This window comes from Vulpes vulpes, chromosome 15 (genome assembly GCF_048418805.1).
Source record: "Vulpes vulpes isolate BD-2025 chromosome 15, VulVul3, whole genome shotgun sequence".
Lineage (NCBI taxonomy): Eukaryota > Metazoa > Chordata > Mammalia > Carnivora > Canidae > Vulpes > Vulpes vulpes.
This window is the reverse complement of record NC_132794.1, coordinates 1,211,413-1,224,870: the sequence shown is the minus strand read 5'-3', so window position 1 is coordinate 1,224,870 and position 13,458 is coordinate 1,211,413. Positions and strand designations below refer to the sequence as shown.

The 13,458-nt window shown below is 66.5% G+C and overlaps 2 long non-coding RNA genes across 2 annotated transcripts; both read left to right on the top strand.

Annotated features, from left to right (window-relative positions):
* Positions 1–3,481: 3,481 nt before the first annotated feature.
* Positions 3,482–6,504, top strand: LOC140595648 (uncharacterized). Its single transcript, XR_011997415.1, has 3 exons — positions 3,482–3,618; positions 4,191–5,408; positions 6,181–6,504. It is a non-coding gene; the product is annotated as an uncharacterized lncRNA (long non-coding RNA).
* Positions 6,505–8,717: 2,213 nt separating this feature from the next.
* LOC140595647 (uncharacterized) lies at positions 8,718–10,348 on the top strand. The gene is made up of 3 exons (XR_011997414.1): positions 8,718–8,855; positions 8,979–10,049; positions 10,166–10,348. It is a non-coding gene; the product is annotated as an uncharacterized lncRNA (long non-coding RNA).
* The last annotated feature ends 3,110 nt before the right edge of the window (positions 10,349–13,458 follow it).

The following is a 13,458-nucleotide window of genomic DNA, read 5'->3' as shown; positions in this document are numbered from 1 at the left end:
CATGTACACGCATAGACACACAACAGCACACACACGTGCTCAAATACGACCAAGAGCACACGCGCACACACACACAGTAACACAGTAACACCCATGCACAGATGTGCAGGAACACATGGCGGGTACACACAGGGATGGAGTGTTCTTCATGGAATGTGAGGGGTGTGTAATCCCTAAGGACACTTGCACACGCACACACGCACACACACACACACATGGCCCACCGGCCCCGGCGGAGCGGCGATCCCAGTGAAATCAGGAGGCCTGATGTCACCCCGCCCGTCTGCACCCTGACCCCCACCCCCACCCCCCACCCCCTGTCCTGCTCCGCCCCAAGGGCCCTGAGGGGTGGAGTCGGTCCCGGCTCCCAGGGGTGGGATCCCAGATGCGATCAGGCCAGCAGGAAGGAATGTGCTCCAGCTGCCAGGGCGGGCAGGGGACGGGCCCCGAGACCTGCCAATCTCCCCTCGGCGCGGATCCCGACGCCGGCCTGGATAACCACGGGCCCCGAGCGCGTCCTTGGAACCCTGCTCCGAAACCACAATTACGCAGCCAGCTGAGGGCCAGGCCCGGCGTGTTTACAGTGCACCCGGGGAACGGAAGGACGCTCTGGTAAACATTGCTGGAGAATTGCAACACCGAGCTGTCCAGCATCCGACGTGTGTCGGGGGGGGGGCATGACATGCCATGCAAGGGCCCCGGGGCCAGCGCGGGCGGCTCCACGGGGGCCTGGCTCTCAGGACCTGGTGGCCCTGCCGTCGCCTGCAGACAGCACTTGGCCGTGAGGGTGGTGGGCAGGGCCTGGCCGGGGATCTGGCTGCGCTTCCGTCCCCGTGACCTTGCGTGGTGACCCCCCACACCAGCATACTCCCCTCCAGCCCAGCCCCTCCCCTCCCGATCACCCCCTTCCCTCTGCTGCGAGGGCCTCGACCTGCCAGCAGCAGGGCGTGTAGGGGACGCCCTTGTCCTCTGCTGTGGAGGCCCGAAAAAGGACCTTTGAAGGAGACGGTATCTTTGCTGGTTGGATGAGTGAGGCTCTTGAGCCGAGGGGGTTGTCCTGGGGGCCCCGGGGCCCTCACCCCTCACCAGAGTGAAGACTGGAGGCCAGACACGTCCAGGAGGCCGGGAGGGGCAGGGGCAGCCTCTGGGCCCAGGGAGGCGTCTGAGCGCCGAGGCTGCGCCTGTGCTCCTTCCCGCGGCAGCCGCTGCAGCCCGACGGCCTCGCCTTCGACCCCGACGGCCCTGCGTCGGTCCGACTCCTGCAAACCAAGGCTCACCAGACGGGGGCAAGTCATCAGACTCTTCGGCAAGGAAATTACTTGCTGGTAACCAGGCCCGACCCCCGAGGTCCCCCCATACCTGGTTTTCTCTCCGCCCCGACCAGAACAGTAAAACAAAGCGACAACGCGTGAGCGACCTGGTAGCTGCATCTGCTGGTTTAGGCAGGAGGAGGTCCTGGGATCGGGGGCCCGGTCCTGCCACCAAGGCGGCCCCTGACTTCTGCGGATGGGGCTCCAGGCCCCGGGGTCAGGCCTGGGACCCCGCCCTGCTGTCAGCTCGGGGTCGGTGTCGGAGTCCCTGCCCCGCCAGCACCGGGTCCCGTTCCCGCTTGGCCTCCAAGCAGGGAGAAAACAGGTCCCCAGAGGGTCAGTGACTCGGCTGAGGCACCTCCCGTCCACAGGGCTGCCTGCCTCTGGGTGTGCGGGGCTCCCGGACTCCAGAAAGGCCGAGGCCCATGGTGACGCCGGCCCTGGGCAGGGACTGCAGGGGCTGTCCCCAGCGGGCTGCGGGGCAATGGAGCAGGTGCAGGAACACACGTGCACACACATGTGCACACGCATGCACACGTGCGGGCCTGCAAACCCCACACATGCATAGGCACATGCACGGGTGCACACACACATGTGCCCGTGCACGTAGACGCCTGCGCACACCTGCTCGTGCAAATGCATGTGGGCAGGTTCACAGGAGGTGGAGGTGAGTGGGGAGGTCACTCCAGGCTGACGGTGTGCTCGGTCGCGTCAGGATGCCCAGGGTGGCTGAAGCTGGCCGGGCCGCTGGCTTCCTGGGTGCTGCCTGCTAGCGGAGCCGGGTGAGTGCTCCCGAGGGGAAGTGAGTCCTGCACGGGGCGCGTGTGCCCGTGCACCGGGGCTCCCTCCCCAGCGGCCCGCTTACCGATCCACGGCTGGGCGCCCCAGCCCTTCCCAGAGCCGGCAGGAATCCAGAAGACTAAACAGTTGTGTCCACTTCTCAATTCCCGAAAAATCCTTTCTGCCAAAATAAATAGATGTCTACGGGCGGCTTGGCCGGCCGTGGAATCGCTGGCTTGCGGCCGAGACAGAGGTGAAGCTACAAAGCGGAGGGCGGGTGGGACGGCCCCCCGGCACCGGCTCCTGCGACCTGAGCCGCGGCCCCTGGAGCCGCCCGGGGCCGCCCTGGGGCTGCACAGACCACCAGCGCCTCGGAGTCGCCAGAGACCGGGGGGCCTTGCACACCGGCCCCTCCTAGCACCAGCCCCCACTCCCGCCCGGCCGTGCTCCCCTTGGGTTCGTGGTCCCAGCCTCAGGGTCCAGACCCTATAGAGGCCCTGCTGGCCGCTCCCCCTGCACCCGGGTGGAGACGGAGCAGAGCATGGGCCTCCCCTCATGGCCCTGCCAGTCCTGAGCCGTCTGCGCCTCGGGGTGGGGGGTCCGCTCAGCACACGGGCCCGGGCCCCTCCGAAGTCGGTTCTGCAGAACCCCGGCTACCCTTCCTGTCGCAAGGCGGGCGAGAACACATCCCGGGACTCCAAACCTCGAAGAACCAACTCTCCCCACGCCGACACATACGTGAAAGGTGATCTGAGCCAAATTCCCAAGATTTCTGTTGGACCCTGACGATTAGAAATAGTAAGAGGAAACAAAGCAGTTCCCCAAATATCACTAAGAAAGCCGATGTGATGCTGAGGGAGAGCGAAGTCGGAGGACGACACTCCGCGGCCCCAGCACTCGCTGTAGGGCGGCCGCGATCAGGACCGTGTGGCCCTGGGTGGGGGCGGGACAGGCCAGCAGGTGGACGGAACAGGAGGGAGAGCCCAGAAACAGCCACACGAACGCCCCCGACGGATCCTTGACAAAGGAGCGAGGCCACCCACGGGGCGAAGGCCGTGCCCTCCGCAGGCGGCGCTGGACAACTGGACGTCCACACGCAGGGGGAACGTGGACACGGACCTTATGCTCCTCTCGACTGGCTCACAAGGGGTCACGGACGCGGTGTAGGATGCGAAACTATGACACTTCCAGAAGACGACACAGGAGAAATCCCCGGTGACCCTGGACGGGAGGATGACCCTGTAGACCCGGCACCACGGGTCCAATCCAGGAGACAAACAACTGGCCGGCTGGACCTTGTCCTGTGAAAGTCAGGAGGGTGAGAGGACAAGCACCGACCAGCAGCAAATATTTGCAAAAGACACAGCTGATCGAGGACGGCGCCTACAATACATAAAGATCCCTGAACACTCAACAACACGACCTAACAACGTGTTTAAGAGCGGACGGGAGACCTGCACAGACACACAGGGGGCAGATCAGGAAGGCTGCTCCGTGTCCCAGGCCGTCGGGAGACGGCGACGAAGACGTGGGTGACCCGGCGACGGCAGCCAGGGCGGGGGGGCTGCGCACCGGGCGACGGTCTGGGGCAGGCACAGCCGGGGGGACGGGGCAGGCTGGGGGGCCGGGGGTGGGGAGGAGGACTCCCAGGGCCAGCACCCGTGAGGGGCCGCAGTGCTGGGCGCGTCGTACCCCGGCCCCCGCCGACCTCACGTCCCTCGCGGGCCCCGGGTGATGACGACGTGTGGGTGCGGGTTCACCCGGGGTCACACGCGCAGCGCGGGTGTGGGATGTGGTAGTGGGGGCCTCGGGGGGCTGGACGGGCGCAGGGTGGGGAGGGGGGCCTGCGGGGTAAGCGGGAAACCTCTGTACTTTCAGCTCGGTTTTGCCGCGAACCTAAACTTCCCTAAACAAGTCTATTACAAAAATAATTAAAGGGGGCGCCCGGGGGACTCCGTCGGGGGAGCGTCCGACTCTCAGTTCCGCTCAGGTCATGATCTCAGGGTCGCAGGACGGAGCTTCTGGTCGGGCTTCGTGCTCAGCGCAGAGTCTGGTTAGGAGTCACCGTCCCCCTCTGTCTGCCGTCCCCAAATACGACAGGACAAAACAAAGGAGCTAAGGAGGAAGAGCTGCCTGAAGAGGCATGAGGACGCGTAAGCAGAGTGAATAAAAGGGTTTTCAGGTCCCAGGGGCACCCGGGAGGCGGGGGCGCGGTGCAGGAGCTGGGGGGGGAGCCCAGCCGGCCTTCGCCCGCACCTGCACCCAGAGGAGTCCCCGGGTGGGACCTGCACGAGGGGAGGCGGGCGGCTGTGGTTTGGACTGTGATCGGGAACGACCGGGGCACCGGGGAGCTGCGGGGTGAATGGAAAGTGGCAAAAGTTAAGATTTTTATGGCAGCACAGCCTGTGCTCCGAGTGAGAAGGCAGGTGGCAGACGGGAGGCTGCGGAGCCTGCAGCCTGGGGAACTTCCAGGGAAGTGGAAGCCGTGATCCCGCAAGGGTGCGGCGGGGGCCGTGCCCCGTGGGGTCCCCTGCCCCCGCTCTGCTGCCCGCGGTGGGGGTCTCCCTGCCTGCGCCAGCGTCCGGCCTCTGCAACCTCTCCGCCTGCCCCGGTCCTCGTGATTTTGTTTTATTTTTATTTTTATGTTTAAAGATTTTTATTTATTTATTTGAGAGCGAGAAAGAGCGCCCAGGTGGGACGGGCAGAGGGAGGAGGAGAACGTCCAGCAGACTCCAGGCTGCGCGCAGGGCCCGGTGTGGGGCTCGGTCCCAAGACCCCGAGATCGAGACCTGAGCAAACCCGAGGGTCGGCGCTTGACCGACTGAGCCGCCCGGGCGCCCTGTCCTCCTGATTTACCCTAAAACCGTTCCCAGCCCCGGGGTGCGAGTGGAGCCAGCCACGTGGCCTGGGGCGGGGTCGCAGCAGCCCTAGAGCTGCTCTGAGCGGCCTCCGCACCCCTGGGCGCAGCCGGAACCGGGTGCCTGCCCCACCCACGCCGGAGCGGGTGGGGCCACACGCGTGCCTTGACATGTGCTCCGGTCCCGGCGTGCCTCCGAGCCTGCAGTCTCCGGAAAATGCTGGCACACGCCGCGAGGTTGGCACCGGAGCTCCCATGGATGTCCAGCCCCGGAGCGGGAGCCGCAGGACTCCTGTTCAAGTGCTCGGCCCGACGGCAGGTCTGGGGGCCGGAGGCTGCGATCCCGCCTGGCGCCCACGGGGGCCACAGCCTGCCTGCGGGGCCACCTTCTGCTGTTCGGTGCCGTGAGTCACCCGCCACCAGAGCACTGCTCCTCCAGCTCCGGGGCAGGCGGCACGCAGGTGGGACCGGAAATGCCTCTTGCTCGGCTTGGTGGGGCCTGGGACCCTGAGAACCTGATTTTGAGGAGGAGGGAGTGGGAAACCACCATGGACGGGGCGAGGGACGCGCTCTCCCTGCTGCAGGGGCAGGGATTCTGTGGGCCCAGGGGGACCCCGTTAGGCCTGGATGCCACTTGTGTGTTGGGACCCGCGGTGGCTGGCTGTGTCCCCGGCCGGACTGTCTATCCGGGGCCTCCAGGTCCCCCAGTTGCAGAGGCCAGGAGAAGACAGGGAGCCCAGGTGCCCCCGGAGGCGCCCACGGGAGGGGCCGGTCCCAGGAGCCTCAGGGGCAGGGGGTCCCCACGGCCCTCCAGGGGATGCCGCCCCAGTGTGTGCTGTCACTGGGCTGGTTTTGCAGGCTTAGCCACCCCCCGGCACCAGACCCGGAATATGCTGGGCTCGGTAATGCCCCGTGTTGGCCCCCTGGGGGGCCCCGTACCTCTTCCCTCTTAAAAGCTCCGAGGAGGTCCTTGCATGAAGTCGAGCATTCCTCACGTTTGAGATGGCAGCAGCTGCCTCCCCCGACCCCAGGGATGTCCCCATACCCCAGGCTCCTTCCAAGGCCAGGGTGGCCCTCCTCATCACCCACAGTGGCCGCTGGGCCCGCCTGGGGGCCTGTCCCGGCTGCCCAGGGCTCTCGGGGACCCAGCCCTTGGGCACCCGGGGTGTTGGGGCCTCCTCAGGTCCTCCCCCGGCACCTGCCTTCCCGCACATGGTCTTGTGTCTCACCCAGATCCCCACCCACCATGACGTCCTGGAGCTTCCCCAGCCTCGGCAGCTCTGCCTGCATGCAGTGGCCCTGGGCACCCAGGCCGGGTGACCCCCCTCCTGCCTGAGGCACTCCCTGGGGGGTCACAGCTGCGCTCCAGGTGCTCGGGGTGTCAGGGCGGCTTCACCATGGTGGGGCAGCCCTGCACCTCCTCCCCAAGCTCCTCCCTGGGTCCCACCAGCCTTCTGAGCACACAGCCAGCCTATGGCCTATGGAAGGGTAGGGGCTAAGCGTGGAGGGGGACCGGGCAGGGAGGAGGACCAGGGGTGGAAGAGGACCTGGGGTGGAGGAGGAGGACCAGGTGGGGAGGAGGACCTGAGGTGGAGGAGGACAAGGGGTGGAGGAGGACCAGGTGGAGAGGAGGACCAGGTGGGGAGGAGGGCCAGGTGGGAAGGAGGGCCAGGTGGGGAGGAGGACCTGGGGTAGAGGACGACCAGAGCTGGAGGAGGACCTGGAGTAGAGGAGGACCAGGGGTGGAGGAGGACCAGGTGGGGAGGAGGACCAGGTGGGGAGGAGGGCCAGGTGGGGAGGAGGACCAGGTGGGGAGGAGGACCTGGGGTAGAGGACAACCAGAGCTGGAGGAGGATCTGGAGTAGAGGAGGACCAGGGGTGGAGGAGGACCAGGTGGGGAGGAGGACTAGGGGTGGAGGAGGACCAGGTGGGGAGGACGACTAGGGGTGGAGGAGGACCAGGGGTGGAGGAGGACCAGGTGGGGAGGGGGACCAAGTGGGGAGGAAGGCCAGGTGGGAAGGAGGGCCAGGTGGGGAGGAGGACCTGGGGTGGAGGATGACCAGAGCTGGAGGAGGACCTGGGGTGGAGGAGGACCTGGAGTGGAGGAGGACCAGAGCTGGAGGAGGACCAGGTGGGGAGGAGGACCTGGAGTAGAGGAGGACAAGGGGTGGAGGAGGACCAGGTGAAGAGGAGGACCAGGTAGGGAGGAGGACCAGGTAGGGAGGAGGACCTGGGGTGGAGGACGACCAGAGCTGGAGGAGGATCTGGGGTGGAGGACGACCAATCAGGGAGGAGGACCAAATGGGGAGGCAGGTGTAGGGGTGTGCAGTGCCCACCCCTGCCCGGGGGTCACTACTGGGGCACCCCTGGGACCCTCTACACCACACACCGTCTCCAGGCAGGTGTCCTGCTCTCTGCCACCTGCTGCCCAGCAGTGTGAGGAGCGGGGCTGTCCCTCGGGGTCAACCCTCCCTCGGGGAGCGTGCCGGGAGGGAACAGCATGGGGTCTGCTGGGGGCCCCACGGGACGGGCAGGGGGAGGCTCCGGGAGGCGGGGGAGGCTCCCTTCCGGGCTTGGGCCCTGGTCAGCCTGGGGGGGTTCAAAGGGGGGCAGATGGGGCCCGGGCGAAGAGACTGGCTTTCAGGCCCCCTTCCACCCTCACCCCTGTTCCCATCTCAGCCCCTCATCCCTGCCCCCTCACGGCTCACCCTGTCCCCTCTCCCCCATCACCCTACCCTGTCAGGCCTCACCCCTGCCACCCCTCAGCCCCTCTCCTGCATCTCTCTGGCCCAGCACAGGCTCTGGGTCCCTTAGAGGGAGCCTGTGCACCCCTGGCAGTTCTCCGGGGCCATCTGGACAGGAGGGGGCCAGCCGTCCTGCAGGGCCTGGGCACTGAGCAGCCTTCCCCGGGGTCAGGGCTTTAGATGACTCACCGGTGAGTCAGGCGCAGGTCAGAGAGCACCAGACGCTGGCCGTCCCCAGGAGGGAGGGTGTTGCTACTTGGTGCCTCGACAGAGCAGCACAGGCGTTCCAGTGAGGGGGAGAGGGATTTCCTTCCTTCCTTCCTTTCTTTCTTTCCTTCTTTCCTTCTGTCTGTATTTCTTCTTAAAAAGAGTTTATTTATTTGACAGAGAGAAAGAGAGAGAGAGCGTGCAGGGGGGAGGTGTAGAGGGAGAAGCACACTCCCCGCTGAGCAGGGAGCCCGATGCAGGACTCGATCCCAGGACCCCGAGATCACGACCTGAGCCAGGGGCAGACGCTTCACCGACGAGCCACCCGGGCGCCCCCAGGAGTGTTTTATTTCTGAATGTCAATGTAACTGGCTTATCACCCTCGTGTTTCGTTGTACACATTTAAAAGGATAAGTGGGCTTTGCCAGGCGGCCAGAGAGCGCAGAAGCCTGGGCTGGCAGGGGGTGGGCAGGGCGGGGGGGGGTCCCAGGGCCTCGCCGCCCCCTCCCCGCCCCCTGCAGCCACCCGGGAGCCCGGCCGGGTGGGGAGGAAGGAAGCCAGGCGGAGTGTGGGCCTGACCCCTCCGGCTGGCCGCCCCGGTGCTCTCCTCGGGGCCCTGGCGCCGGCCCGTCGGAAGGCCGAGCCGGGAGCTATTCTGGGAGCCCGTGCGGAGGCCCCGGGAGCTCCTTATAAGGCCCCTCAGCAGCGAGTTGCCGTTCCCAGCCCGCGGGCCGCCCGCCACCCCGCCTGCAGCCGACCCAAGGGTGCAGAGGCCCTGCTGGCCCGAGCCCACGTCTCCCTGGGGCCCGACTTTCTCCTGTCCCCAATGACGCTCTCCCAAGGTTTCAATGAATCCGACCGACACCTCGGCCTTGGGGCCTTGGGAGAGAAGCGGGGAGCAGAGCCGGCCGTCCACATCCTTATATGATGAAGCTCCCAGTCGCGGCTGAGTCACTGGTGTGTGGGGACTCGGCCATGGGAGCCAGGGATTCTGGTTTATTTTTAGACACTCTTACCGGAGCACCTGGGTTAGACCCAAAAATATGTGTATTTTAATAGTTCAAAAATATCACTTTGCAGCAAGTCACGCACCGGGGGGACAATGCCCAGCAAGATGTCTCCTGAGGCCCGCGGACCTGTGCTTCCTCCCCGCTCAGCCGTGCAGCGACCGCGTGGACCCGGCTCCGTCCCGTGTGTCCCCAGGAGGACACACACCTGCCCTGAGCCACCCTGTGTTTCCTGGTCGCCTTCAGCGGGAATTGGGTGAACGAGCAGATGCTAGAAGCGTGAGGCCAGGACCAGATTTTAAGTGACTTTTCCCCGCCGAGGGCTTGTGCCGATGGCATTCAGGGTCGAGTGAGCAAACGCAGCGGCGGGCGAGCAGGGAGGCCGGGCTGCCTTGGAGCCCCGTGCCCGGCTGGCCTGTGTCGTGGTTGGTGGACCCCAGGGCGGCCACCTGCCGCCTCCCTGCTCGCTGCGGGTGGCAGACCCGGGATGCGCGGGGAGACAGGCCCGAAGGCCTTGCCTCCCTGCCCTGGGCGGAGCCCCTGGGTGGCCCTAGGGTCCCCGGCCCAGTGCCCCCGGCACCACCAGGAGCCCGTTAGGACGAAGCCTGAGCGGCGGCTGGGCGGAGAGCAGCTGCGGCAATGGCCTTGCCCCCCCAAGACGGCCGAGGCCCCAGTGCAAGGTCCCCGGAGAGCCGGGGGGACGCCGCGGGCTCGTCCTCAGTGAGCCCGGGAGCCCCGCTCTCACCAGCCCCAGGCTCTGCTCGGCCAGCCCCGCGAGGCCCATCCGGACCTCGTCCTACAGCGCCCGGCCCCTGTGTGCAGTGCCTGGCACCGTGGGAAGAAATCCCAGGGCGGTCGGGATCCGGGGGTGCCACGCGGTGCCCCTCACACCCTCGCGGGCGTCAGTGCCTCGTGCGATTCGGCAGAGATCACACCGGGGAGAAGCGCCCCTGGCTCCGCCGGGGATGTGCCCGCGAACGTGAGCCTCACCTGGGCCAGGTGCCGCTGCCGGGGACGGGGTGCCGACGGCTCGGGCCACATCGGGGTTCCGGGCGCCCACCAGGCCTCTCCACGATGCAAATTGCGCTGAAGCTTTCTGCTCGGACTGGAGAGTCAGCGTCCCTGTGCAGGCTCCACGCTGAAGGTCAGGTCCCACCCGGTCCCTCCCTCGCAGCCCCGACGGGAGTGAAGGTGCGGGAGCCGCTGCGTGTGCTCTCATGGTGTCCAGTGCCCTCTGCTCCGTCATGCTGTTCTTCGCAGATGCCCTGGAAAAACGTGTTATTTTGGGACGTCCGGGTGGCTCAGCGGTTTAGAGCCGCCTTCGGCCCAGGGCGTGACCCCGGGGTCCTGGGATCGAGTCCCACGTCGGGCTCCCTGCGTGGAGCCTGCTTCTCCCTCTGCCTGTGTCTCTCATGAATAAATAAATAAAATCTTTAAAAAAAACCTTTTTAATTTAAATTCAATTAACATTGTATGTTATTTAATTCGATTAATTAACATAAAGCGTATTTCAGAGGTAGAGGTCGGGGATTCATGAGTCGTGCTCATGGCATCAGGTGCCTCCATCACGCCCGTCCCCCGGTTCCCCGTCCCCCACCCCCTGCCTCTCCAGCGACCCTCAGTCTCAGTCTGTTTCCTGTGATTAAGAGTCTCTTAGAGTTTGTCCCTCTCTGATTTCATCTTGTTTTACTCTTCCCTCCCTTCCCCTCGGTTTTGATCCTCAGTTTTGTTTCTTAAATTCCACACACGAGTGAAACCATATGATGACACAGATGGCCACCAGGCACTTGAGAAAACGCTCCACATCACTTAAACACACACCAGCACCACGTGGGACCCCCCTCCCCCGCACGCCCGTCAGGACGGCCACCGTCGGGAGGTGACAGGTGCAGACGGGGGGATGGGGGTGGCCTTGAGGAGCCGGACACGGAGCTGCCCTCTGACCCCGCAATTGCACTGCTGGGTACCGACCCCGCAGCCCAGAGGCGGTGAGCTGCAGGGGCACCTGCACCCCCGTGTTCCCAGCCGCCGTGTCCACGGGGGCCGCGCTGCGGGAGGAGCCTCGACGTCCACGGACAGATGCTGGAGGGAGGAGACGTGGTCCCTGTGCACCCCGGGTGTCACTCGGCCGTCAGAGCGGGGAGATCTCGCCATGTGAGATCCCTTTAACCACTGCCTCGTAACGTGAGCAGCGCGGCCACAGCCCTGCCCCTGGAAGCCCCTCAGCCTGCAGCTGCACGTGGCGGGGTCCCTCCCCGTAGGTCCCTGTATGTCCTGGAGCCGGGCATACAGTAGGTGCTCAGCAAGGGTTTCAGTGGGAGTGAAATAGAGGCCGCTGTTGGTGAGGAGCTGGCCTTGCACGTGTTCCGTCTTTCCGGGGCGACCACTGAAGGGGGACACGGCGTGGGAAGCCCCGAGCATCAGGCCCACCCCGTCCCCCGCCCGCAGGGAGGTGGTCTGAGTTACACGATCTCCTCCCCAGCTACCAAAGGGGTCCCGGCAGGCCCAGGGCAGGGACCCAGGGTCCCAGGCTGCCCACGCTTGTTCCTGGCAGGCCGGTGTCAGTCGGGCGCCCTGGGGTGCCCAGTGCCTTCTCACCTGCTTTTGTAGGAACATTTCACACATTCTTCCCCTTGGCTGTAGGGTTGGGGGGTGGTGCTGGGCCTGCGTTGGTCCCACCCGCTCCTACCCTGTCTGCAGGGTGATGTGGCCCTTGGGTCTGCACCGCCTGCCCCTGGGCGGCCCTCACCGGGCTCCTCAGAAACCAGCCCCATCCCACCCTCCTCCTTCCCAGACGGCTCTCATTCATGGGTTCCACCGCTGCCATCGCGCACTGTCCCAGGGGCCAGGGACGGCGTGACCGGGGGCCTGCCAGCGGGGTTTCAGTCGCAGACAGCAGGGGGGTACCACCATCCAGGTCCAAGCAGGGAGAGGGCAGCGCCTGGGCAGCAGACACAGGGCCCAGGGACCATCCCTGCAGACACCGGGCGTCAGCCTGGCACTGGACAGCAAAGGCCGGATCCCAGGGCTGTGCTCCCGGGTGTTGGGGCTCGGGAGTCATAGGACCTGGAAGCAGGATCTGGGGGCTTTGCAGGCTTCCTCCGAGTGGAGGGGAACCTTCTGAGGGTCTGAGCATCTGCTCGCCAGTGGAGGAGGAGCCAGGGAGGAACTGGCCAGGTGGACATGGCTCAGGAGAAAGGGGCCGGGGCATGGGCCGGGGTGAGGGGGTGGGAGGGGCAGGGTGGTCAGATTCAGAAGGACTAGGGAGATCCGGATCATGGTTCTCTGATGGACGGCTGGGGTATGAGAGGAGGGAGGAGGGAGGATGGGGAGGGGGAGGGATGATGGAGAGAAGGAGGAGGGAGGATGGGGAGAGGGAGAGAAGGAGGAGGGAGGATGGGGAGAGGGGGGAGGGATTAGGGTGGGGGAGGATGGTGGGGAGGAAGGAGGAAGGATGGGGAGAAGGAGGAGGGATGATGGGAGAGGGGGGAGGGAGGATGGGGAGGGGGTACAGTGGTCCCAGCGGGCTGTGGGTCCCACAGGCTGTAGGCGACCTGTGCCCCCCACCCGTGGTCCCTCCCGGTGCCCCCAGGGCGTGGCCTGCTGCCTCCCGTGGTCCTCCCGGCCCCGCCGCCCGAGTCCCCCCGCCCTGCACCCAGCAGGCGGTGCCCTGAGCTGACACCTGCCTCCAGCCGCCCGGGGTCTCCGAGGAGCCCCCCAGAGGCCGCGGTGTTTGCCCTGAGGCAGAGCTCAGGTTAGAGACGCCCCAGCCCCCCAGATGCGCGGCCCGGCGTCCTCGTGGCTATTTCTGAATCACAGGCCTGCGTCACCCCGACCTGCCCCGGGGCCCTGCGCTGCCCGTGAGCGCGGGGGAGCGGAGCTGGTGCTGAAAGCCGCTCTGTCCTCCGCGGGCCGGGCCCCAGGACGGCACACAGGCGCTTTTGTTCTCCAGCCCCGCCGAGGACCCCTCCTCCGGCTGGCGGCCCGGGCGTCGGGGGGACACGGCGCAGGCAAGTCGTTGCCCGCAAGCCGCCCAGTCCGCCCGCCGGGGCCAGCACCCCACCGCGGGGCCGTGCCCGTCTGACCCCTGCCGCCCAGCGGGTGGGGGGCCGGGACCTGTCCTGCCAGAGCCAGAGCCGCGCAGGACGGCTGGAGGCGCGGGCGTGGCCGTGGGCCCTGCGTGGACGGCCGCGCGGTCCCTCCTTTCCGGCCGCTCGTCCTTCCCAGGTCTCAGCAGTTCCTCTTTTGGCTCCAACATCACGAACAATGAACACGGCATCGGGCCCCAGAGATGCTAACGGCCGCCGCGCCCCGGCCCCGGCCCCCGTGACCCAGCCCCGACCAGGACCCCCCGCCTCCCCCCACCGGCCTGACTCAGAACCCCTCCCCCAAGCCCGGGTCATGTCCTCCCTCGGCCGCCCCCCGGACGCCCCTGCTGCAGGGCAGCCCCCTCCCAGCTGGCCTCTTGCACGCAGCTACCAGGGAGCTCACGGATTCAGGGGTCAAGCTCCGCGGCACCATGTTCACCCAGGGGTGAAGCCCCTGCCGCATGC